This window comes from Oncorhynchus keta, chromosome 29, assembly GCF_023373465.1.
Source record: "Oncorhynchus keta strain PuntledgeMale-10-30-2019 chromosome 29, Oket_V2, whole genome shotgun sequence".
Classification (NCBI taxonomy): domain Eukaryota; kingdom Metazoa; phylum Chordata; class Actinopteri; order Salmoniformes; family Salmonidae; genus Oncorhynchus; species Oncorhynchus keta.
The window spans coordinates 45,872,780-45,883,273 of NC_068449.1; the positions used below are offsets into that span (position 1 = coordinate 45,872,780).

General features: G+C 42.0%; 1 long non-coding RNA gene across 1 annotated transcript; it reads left to right on the forward strand.

Annotated features, from left to right (window-relative positions):
* The first annotated feature begins 5,157 nt into the window (after nucleotides 1-5,157).
* Nucleotides 5,158-7,020, forward strand: LOC118362988 (uncharacterized). Its single transcript, XR_004821301.2, has 3 exons — nucleotides 5,158-5,969; nucleotides 6,288-6,458; nucleotides 6,695-7,020. It is a non-coding gene; the product is annotated as an uncharacterized LOC118362988 (long non-coding RNA).
* Nucleotides 7,021-10,494: the final 3,474 nt, after the last annotated feature.

Consider the following 10,494-nt stretch of genomic DNA (forward strand, 5'->3'; position numbering starts at 1 on the left):
AGACATTTTAAATGATTTTACTTTTGATACTTAAGTACATTTAAAACCAAATACTTTCAGACTTTTACTCAAGTAGTATTTTACAGGGTGACTTTTACTTTGACTTTTTTATGTATGACAATTGGGTACTTTTTCCACCACTGCACATATGGAATCATGTAGTAACCAAAAAAGTTATTCTCTAGGGTAGGGGGCAGCATTCAGAATTTTGGATGAAAAGCATGTCCAAATCAAACGGCCTGCTACTCGGGCCCAGAAGATATGATATGCATATAACTGGTAGATTTGGATAGAAAACACTCTAAAGTTTCCAAAACTATTAAAATAGTTTCTGAGTGTAACAGAACTGATTTGGCAGGTGAAAACCTGAGAAAAATCCATTCAGGAAGTAGTTTTATTTTTGGTTTTGTAATTTAGGACTCAAATTGCAGTTCCTATGCCTTCGACTAGATGTAAAAAGTCTTTAGAAATTGTTTCAGGCTTGTATTCTGATAAATGAGGGAGTAAGACCAGTCTGAATGAGTGGACCCTGACGTGTCACAGAGCTTTTTCATGCGCAATCCCGAGAGAGTGCCTTTCTTGTTTACTTTTTATATTGACAACGTTGTTGTCCGGTTGAAATATTATAGATCTTTTAGGCTAAAAACAACAACAACAACAACAAGGTATGAGTATAAACATCATTTGACATGTTTCTATGAACTTTACGGATACAATTTGGATTTTTTTTGTCTGCCTGTTTTGACTGCGTTTGAGCCTGTGGATTACTGAAGAAAAACATATTTTTTTAATCTGACACTGTGGTTGGATTCACAAGAAGTTAATATTTAAACCTTTGTAAAATATGTCTTGTTTTCTGAATTTTTATAATGAGTATTTCTGTATTTGAATTTGGCGCTCTGCAATCTCACTGGATGTTGGCCAGGTGGGACGCTAGCGTCCCACATACCCTAGAGGGGTTAAACAAATCTGTCATGGATGACCCCCGGTACTGCTACTCATTCTGTTCACCAGTTCCGGAGGTCTACGTCACCGGCTTTCTAGGCTTCACTGAACGGGATTCATTATCATCAACCCCGGACTGTCTTGTCTGATTAGACACCCCTGGTTCCCATTTCCCCTGATAAGTATGTTATATATGTGCCCTCTGTTCCCTCTGCCTTTGTCGGTTATTGTTCCCATATCCGTTGGTCATTTGAGTACCTATGAGTTGGTGCAGCTGTTATGCTGCGTGCTTCATATTTTGTGTATTACGGGTATCGTCCCATGTCGTTCAACAAGGTTTACCCTTGCTCTTTTGTTTGGGTACAGCCCAGTGTGTTGTATACGTGTTTTGTTTTGGGTGTATTAAAAACCCTTATTGTGTATTCCTGCGCCTGTTTCCAAATCTTTTATACCCGCGTGACAGAATAACCAACCCCGAAATGGAGACAGCAGGAAAGGCGTAGTGACCTGTACCTCGCTCACTACGCCGGGACTGTTTCCAGAAGAGACAGGGTTGCCATCTCGGCACTGACCGGACGGGCTCTGGACTGGGGTGCCGCGGTCTGGGAGATAGGTGGACCCGAGGTCGCGTCCTATGAGCGCTTCACTCTCCTCTTCCACTCAGTGTTTGATCATCCTGTGGAGGGCCGTGAGGAGGGTGAGCGTCTACTCCGACTACTCCAGGGATCTAGGACCGCCTCGGAGTTCGCCCTGGAGTTCCGGACCATCGCAGCCTCCACCGGATGGAACGAGTTGGCTCTAGTCACCGTTTTCCGCAGCGGACTGCGGGAGGAGGTACAGCTGGAGTTAGCCTGCCGTGATGACAACCTGCCATTCAACCAGCTCATCAGCATGGTGATCCGGTTGCACAATCTCCTGCGGTCCAGAAGAAGACCTGCGCGGAATTCAGAGCCCATGGCTGCCCCTGCTCCGTGGCCAGAGCCGATGGAGGTGGGCTCGGCACATTTGCCTGAGGCAGAGCATAGGAGGAGGAGGAATCTGTGCCTCTGCTTCAATTGTGGAGAACAGGGTCATTTCTCCCCGACCTGCTCTCTATCCACTAGGAGGCGAGGAGGTGACAAGCCAGAAAATTCCTCTGCGCCAACCCAGGTAGGAGGCAAGGTCACTTCTCCTTGTCTGTCAAATCAACCAGTGTGTTTTCCCGTTAAATGTTTTCCCATTAAATATGATAATTGACTAGTCTCTCAAAGCACTTCTTGATGAAAGGAGTCAGTGCTAAAGGGTGATAGTCATTTAGTTCAGTTACCTTTGATTTCTTGGGTACAGGAACAATGGGGGCCATTCTTGAAGCATGTGAATACAGCAGACTGGGATAGGGAGAGATTGAAAATGTCGGTAAACATGCTCTGAGGACGCGGCTAGGGATGCCGTCTGGGCCGGCAGCCTTGCGAGGGTTAACACGCTTAAATGTCTTACTCACATTGGCCACGGGGGAAGGAGAGACCACAGTCCTTGGTAGCGGGCCGCGTTGGTGGCACTGGGTTATCCTCAAAGCGGGCGAAGAAGGTGTTTAGATTGTCCGAAAGCAAGACGTTGGTGTCCGCGACGTGGCTGGTTTTCCTTTTGTAGTCCGTGATTGTCTGAGCCGTTGAATTGCAACTCCACTTTGTCTCTATACTGATGTTTTGCCTGTTTGATTGCTTTTCTGAGGGAATAACTACACTGTTTGTATTCTGCCATATTCCCAGTTACCTTGTGGTGGTTCGTACTTTCAGTTTTGCGCGAATGCTAACATCTGTCCAGGTTTCTGGTTAGAGTAGATTTTAATAGTCACAGTGGGTACAACATCTCCTATACACCTCCTGATAAACTCAGTCACCGTATCAGTATAATCGTCCATGTTATTATTGGAGGCTACCCGGGAACATATCCCAGTCCACGTGATCAAAACAATCTTGAAGCGTGGATTCCAATTGTTCAGACCAGTGTTGAATAGTCCTTAGCACTGCTAGCAGTGGTCGAGTGTTTTAGCAGCGTAAGTATTACAGTCAATGCGTTGATAGAACTTTGGAAGCCTTTCCTAAAATCTCCAGCTACAATAAATGCGGCCTCGGGATATGTGGTTTCCAGTTTGCATAAAGTCCAGTGAAGTTATTTGAGGGCCATTGTGGTATCGGCTTGAGGGGGGATATACACGGCTGTGACTTTAACCGAAGATAATTCCTTTGGGGGATAAGGAATGAGTGGTTGTGAGGAATGAGTGGTTGTGTCCAAACTTTTGAATGGTACTGCACATGTATTAAAGTAGTAGAAAGTATTTAGTCCAATTATTTATAGCATGCAATTACTACATCAAGCTTGTGACTCTACAAATTTTTTATATATATTCGCTATTTGTTTTGGTTCTGTTTCAGATTTTTTTTGTGCTCAATAGAAATTAATGGTTCGTAATGTACAGTTGAAGTCGGAAGTTCACATACACCTTAGCCAAATACATTTAAACTGTTTTTCACAATTCATGACATTTAATTTGAGTTTTAAAAACTGTCTTAGGTCAGTTATGATCACCACTTTCACTTTTAAGAATGTGAAATGTCAGAATAATAGTAGAGAGAATTATTTATTTCAGCTTTTATTTCTTTCATCACATTCCCAGTGGGTCAGAAGTTTACATACACTCAATTAGTATTTGGTAGCATTGCCTTTAAATTGTTTAACTTGGGTCAAACGTTTCGGGTAGCCTTCCACAAGCTTCCAAAAATAAGTTGGGTGAATTTTGGCCCATTCCTCCTGACTGAGCTGGTATAACTGAGTCAGGTTTGTAGGCCTCCTTGCTCGCACATGCTTTTTCAGTTCTGCCCACAAATGTTCTTTATGATTGAGGTCAGGGCTTTGTGATGGCCACTCCAATACCTTGACTTTGTTGTCCTTAAGCCATTTTGCCACAAATTCGGAAGTATGCTTGGGGTCATTGTCCATTTGGAAGACCCATTTGCGACCAAGCTTTAACTTCCTGACTGATGTCTTGAGATGTTGCTTCAATATATCCACCAAAATTTCCTCCCTCATGAAGCCATCTATTTTGTGAGGTGCACAAGACCCTCCTGCAGCAAAGCACCCCCACATCATGATGATGCTACCCCCATGCTTCACAGTTGGGATGGTGTTCTTCGGCTTGCAAGCCTCCCCCTTTTTCCTCCAAACATAACGATGGTCATTATGGCCAAACAGTTCTATTTTTGTTTAATCAGACTAGAGGACATTTCTCCAAAATGTACAATCTTTGTCCCCATGTGCAGTTGCAAACTGTAGTCTGGCTTTTTTATGGTGGTTTATGGCAGTGGCTTCTTCCGTGTTGAGTGGCCTTTCAGGTTATGTCGATTTAGGACTCGTTTTACTGTGGATATCGATATTTTTGAACCTGTTTCCTCCAGCAGCTTCACAAGGTCCTTTGCTGTTGTTCTGGGATTGATTTGCACCTTTCGCACCAAAGTACGTTCATCTCTAGGAGGCAGAACACGTCTCCTTCCTAAGCGGTATGACGGCTGAGTGGTCCCATGGTGTTTTTACTTGCGTACTATTGTTTTTACAGATGAAGGTGGTACCTTCAGGCATTTGGAAATGTCTCCCAAGGATGAACCAGACTTGTGGAGGTCTACATTTTTTTTGTGAGGTCTTGGCTGATTTCTTTTTATTTTCCCATGATGTCAAGCAACGAGGCACTGAGTTTGAAGGTAGGCCTTGAAATACATCCACAGGTATACCTCCAATTGACTCAATTGACTCAAATGATCAGAAGCTTCTAAAGCCATGACATCATTTTCTGGAATATTCCAAACTGTTTAAAGGCACAGTCAACTTAGTGTATGTTAACGTCTGACCCACTGAAATTGTGATACAGTGAACAATTGTTTATAGAATTACTTGTGTCATGCACAAGGTAGATGTCCTAACCGACTTGCCAAAACTATAGTTAGTTTAAAAGAAATTTGTGGAGTGGTTGAAAACAAGTTTTCATGACTCCAACATAAGTGTATGTAAAATTCCGACTTCAACTGTATATTGTATTTAAGAATATAATATGTTTCGAAACATTTCTACATTAATGTTACAGACTCACAAATATGATATCCCCAAGTCATGCTAACCTCTCACCATTATAATAACAGGGGAGGGTAGCACTTTTTTGGGGGGTATGATATTTGTGTTTCTGTAACTTTCTTACTCATCATTATTCACAATTTATTCAGGATTATCCATAATCATGGTAGCATCCACATTAATTCAGAAGTGTTTAGAAACACATTCTATTGTTATTTACAATATAAGTGACTCCAAAATTGCACAATGGTGTTTACCATTCAATGGCCATAATAAATAGGTATGTTGCCAGAGGGCAACCTTGTTTTATGCCTCTTGACAATTCAAAGTTCTCAGAGGAGTAACTGTTATTTATTAATTCACATAAAGGATTGTTGTTCATGACTTTTACCCATTTTATGAGAGAGTTCAAAAATCCAGGGACTGTATAAAATGCTTTCTCAAAATCTGCCATGAAAATTATACCTGGTTTCCCTCATTCTCATAGTTTCCCTTTATTTATAGTAGTTGTCTTATGTTGTCTCCAATATATCTTCCTTTTAACAATCCCGTCTGATCGTGATGAACAATGTCCGGTAGGACCTTTTTATTTTATTTTATCAGAAATACATTTTGCCAATATTTTTGCATCACAACATTGAAGGGTGACCATGTATTTGATATATTTCATACCATTCTACCAATTCCGCTCCAGCCATTACCACGAGCCTGTCCTCCCCAATTAAGGTGCCAAGCTTCATGTGGCTTCTGTTTATTTTATGCATAAACTATATGTGATATAGTGTACATCATTGGATGGTTTGGTTTTCTTTTTTAACATCTGTAGCAATTGAAACAACAGATATTGTTTATACTTTCTTTTAAAGTTTGTGATGGCAGGGTTGTTCGCCTTGGCCTGTGAGAAGTCTCCCAGCAGACAGCTAGTAAGTCATTACAACAGTCACATGTTGCATTGCATACACTGCTCTAACCGGGTTTAATAGATTCCATTATTTAAATGTCCACCTGGGTCGACCTGCAAAGCAACTCACATGTTAGGCTGAACATGTTTCCCATAGGCTACTGTGCAATGTATATATCCTATTACGTGTATGAGAAGATACTTCCATTATATAGCAACATTTAGGTCCTATACCTTTTTTCTCTTAGGAACAATAAAGTTTATCGTATTTCATGTTTGGGGCCAGGAGATTTTCCTGTCTCTGCTTACTCTTTCTTCCATGTTGTGTCTTCCTCCCCAGCTGACGGGCTGTGCCTACACTAACGTGGCCAGCCTGGTGGCGGGCCTACTGGCTCTGTGTTTGTACAGCGTCTCCCTACACTCCGTCTAGGGCTCTGCTGCACCCTGCACTCTGCCAAGCATCGACCTGTACACATGGGCTGCACAAAAGTGCCCAGGAGAATACCTAGAGGTAAGGAATGATTTGTGGGTGGTTCATAAGCGTGTGTGTGTGTGTGTGTGTGTGTGTGTGTGTGTGTGTGTGTGTGTGTGTGTGTGTGTGTGTGTGTGTGTGTGTGTGTGTGTGTGGACAGTTTGTCTTGTTTGCCACTATGCTATTTTAGTGCCCTGTATTGTGTGTGGCACTGTGTTTTTTTGTGTTGTTGTTTATCCTTCCTTGTGCTTTTCTCTGTCCCATGAGTTCTTCAGGAGTCTCACAGTCCTACTCATCGTTTATGACTTGGGTGCTCTTACCCTCCACTCTCTCCTCTCTTTCTCCGCACTCAAGGGACTCGGAGTGAGACTGTGCTGAATTATCAATTAATCAATTAGTCCAACTGATTAACCAATGGATGCTAGTGGAAAAACCTGTTTTAGAAAAATACTGATCTGTTAAACAAAATTTTCTCAGTGACCACATTACCGTTAACTTGTTTAAGTTCAAGTTTGTTTATTTCATGGGTTTGTTTGTTCCTTTCGAGCTTTACAGGCTTACAATGTTTTGAGAAACCTAATAAAATAATTTGTATAAACTCCGTGGACTGATGCTTATTTAGATTGAGGGTTGTGTGTTCAGTGTAAGGTCACTGCTGGCTTTTTATAATAACCTATAAATATCAGTAAAATGGTATAGAATCAGCTTGATCCCCTCTGTCGAAGATGCTTGGACCTTCCTTTTTGATATTTTCAGTGGTTTTGTCCCCATAAAGAAAATGATCATTAAAAACAGGTTCAGCCCCTGGTTCGACTGTGACCTTGTAGAGTTACTCCACCTCAAGAATTGCATTTGGCTAAAGACTCCGAACACGCATACTCAGGCTGACTGGCTCTCGTTCAGGCAAATGAGAAATAAGTGCACTCAGGCTATCCGGAAGGCCTAAGTTAGTTACTTTAAGGAGTAGTTCTCGCTCTGTGGGTCTAACCCAAAGAAGTTCTGGAAAACGGTTAAAGACCTGGAGAATAAACCCTCCTCAGAGCTGCCCATGTCCCTTAAAGTTGATGATGTGGCTGTTACTGACAAGAAGCACATGGCTGCGCTCTTTAATCACCTCTTCATTAAGTCAGGTTCCTATTTGACTCAGCCATGCCTCCTTGCCCATCCAACATTTCCTCATCTTCCACCCCTTCTGATGTGACTACCCCCGATGCTTCTCCCTCTTCTTCCCCTGCCCCACTACAACGTTTCTCTCTGCAGGAGTCACTGAGTCCGAGGTGCTAAAGGAGCTCCTGAAACTTGACATCTGGGTCAGATGGTTTAGACCCTTTCTTATTTAAGGTTGCTGCCCCTATCATTTCCAAGCCTATCTCAGACATTTTTAACTTGTCTCTCCTTTATGGAGATGTTCCCATTGCTTGGAAGGCAGCCACGGTTCGTCCTTTATTTAAAGGGGAGACCAAGCTGATCCTAACTGTTGTAGGCCTATTTATATTTTGCCCTGTTTATCAAAAGTGTTGGAAAAACTTGTCAATAATCAACTGACTGGCTTTCTTGATGTCTATAATATTCTCTCTGGTATGCATTCGGGTTTCCTCTCAGGTTATGGATGTGTCACTGCAACCTTAAAGGTCCACAATGATGTCACCATTGCCATTGATTCTAAGCAATGTTTTGCTGCTATTTTTATTGACTTGGCCAAAGCTTTTGATACGGTAGACCATTCCATTCATGTAGGCCGGCTAAGGAGTATTGGTGTCTCTGGTGGGGTCTTTGGCCTGGTTTTGCTAACTACTTCACTCAAAGAGTGCAATGTATAAAGTCCGAAAATCTGCTATCTCAGCCACTGCCTATCACCAAGAGAGTACCTCAAGGCTCAATCCTAGGCCCCACGCTCTTCTCAATTTACATCAACAACATAGCTCAGAGAGTAAGAAGCTCTCTCATACATTTATATGCAGATGATACAATCTTATACTCAGCTGGCCCCTTCCGGATTTTGTGTTAAATGCTCTACAACAAAGCTTTCTTAGTGTCCAACAAGCTTTGTCTACCGTTAACCTTGTTCTGAACACCTCCAAAACAAAGGTAATGTGGTTTGGTAAGAAGAATGCCCCTCTCCCCACAGGTGTGATTACTAACTTTGAGGGTTTGGAGCTTGAGGAAGTCACCTCATACAAGTACTTAGGAGTATGGCGAGACGGTACACTTTCCTTCTCTCAGCACATATCAAAGCTGCAACCTAAGTTAAATGTAGACTTGGTTTCCTCTATCGTAGTCGTTCCTCTTTCACCTCAGCTGCCAAAATAACCCTGATTCAGATGACCATCCTACCCATGCCAGATTACGGAGACATAATTTATAGATCGGCAGGTAAGGGTGCTCTCGAGCGGCTAGATGTTCTTTACCATTCGGCCATACCTTAGATTGTAAACTGTCATGGTCAAAACATAGATTCAATGGTTGTAAAGATGGGGAGAGGTCTAGCCGTACTAAAGAGATGCTCTGCTTTTTTGACACCATTCTCCAAAAAGCAAGTTCTGCAGGCTCTAGTTTTGTCTAATCTTGATTATTGTTCAGTCGTGTGGTCCAGTGCTGCAAGGAAAGACCTAGTTAAGCTGCAGCTGGCCCAGAACAGAGCGGCACGTGTTGCTCTCAATTGTAATCAGAGGGCTGATATAAATACTATGCGTGCCAGACTCTCTTGGCTAAGAGTTGAGGAGAGACTGACTGCATCACTTATTTTTATAAGAAACATTAATGTGTTGAAAATACCAAATTGTTTACAAAGTTAACTTACACACAGCTCTGACACACACACTTATCCCACCAGACATGCCACCAGGGGTCTTTTCGTAGTCCCCAAATCCAGAACAAATTCAAGACAATGTACACTATTATACATAGCCCTTATTGCATGGAATTTCCTTCCATCTCATATTGCTCAAATAAACATCAAACCTGGTTTCAAAAAACAGATAAAGCAATACCTCGTGGTACAACGCTTCTCGCCTATTTTACCTAGATCGTTTGTGTGTATGCATTGATATGTAGGCTGCATGTGCCTTTTTAAAAATGTATGTAGTTCTGTCCTTGAGCTGTTCTTGTCTAATGATGTTCTGTATTATGTCATTCTGTATTATGTTTCATGTTTTGTGTTGGACCCCAGGAAGAGTAGCTGCTGCTTTTACAACAGCTAATGGGGATCCTAATGAAATACCTACTATACCGAATACCATCAGATTTGCCATTGCTCTTTATAGGGCACATCACTGCACTCTATACTCTGTATACCCATTGCAAGACCCAATGGTTGATGCTTATTTATAAAACCCTCTTAGGACTCACTTCCTCCAATCTGATACCTCCTGCAGCCCTCATCCTCCACACACAACACCCGTTCTGTCAGTCACATTCTGTTAAAGGTCCCCCAAAGCACAGACATACCAGGGTCGTTTGTCTTTTCAGTTCGCTGCAGCTAGCGACTGGAACGAGCTGCAACAAACACTCAAACTTCATCTCAACCTCTTCATTCAAAGACTCAATCATGGACACTCTTACTGACAGTTGTGGCTGCTTTGTGTGATGTATTGTTGTCTCTACTTTACTGCCCTTCGTGCTGTTGTCTGTGCCCAATAATGTTTGTACCATGTTGTGTTACTACCATGTCGTTGTCATGTTGTGTTGCCACCATGCTGTGGTCATGTGTTGCTGCCTTGCTATGTTGTTGTCTTAGGTCTCTCTTTATGTAGTGTTGTCTCTCTTGTCGTAATGTGTGTTTTGTCCTATATTTATACACTGCTCAAAAAAATAAAGGGAACACTAAAATAACACATCCTAGATCTGAATGAATGAAATATTCTTATTAAATACTTTTTTCTTTACATAGTTGAATGTGCTGACAACAAAATCACACAAAAATTATCAATGGAAATCAACTTTATCAACCCATGGAGGTCTGGATTTGGAGTCACACTCAAAATTAAAGTGGAAAACCACACTACAGGCTAATCCAACTTTGATGTAATGTCCTTAAAACAAGTCAAAATGAGGCTCAGTAGTGTGTGTGGCCTCC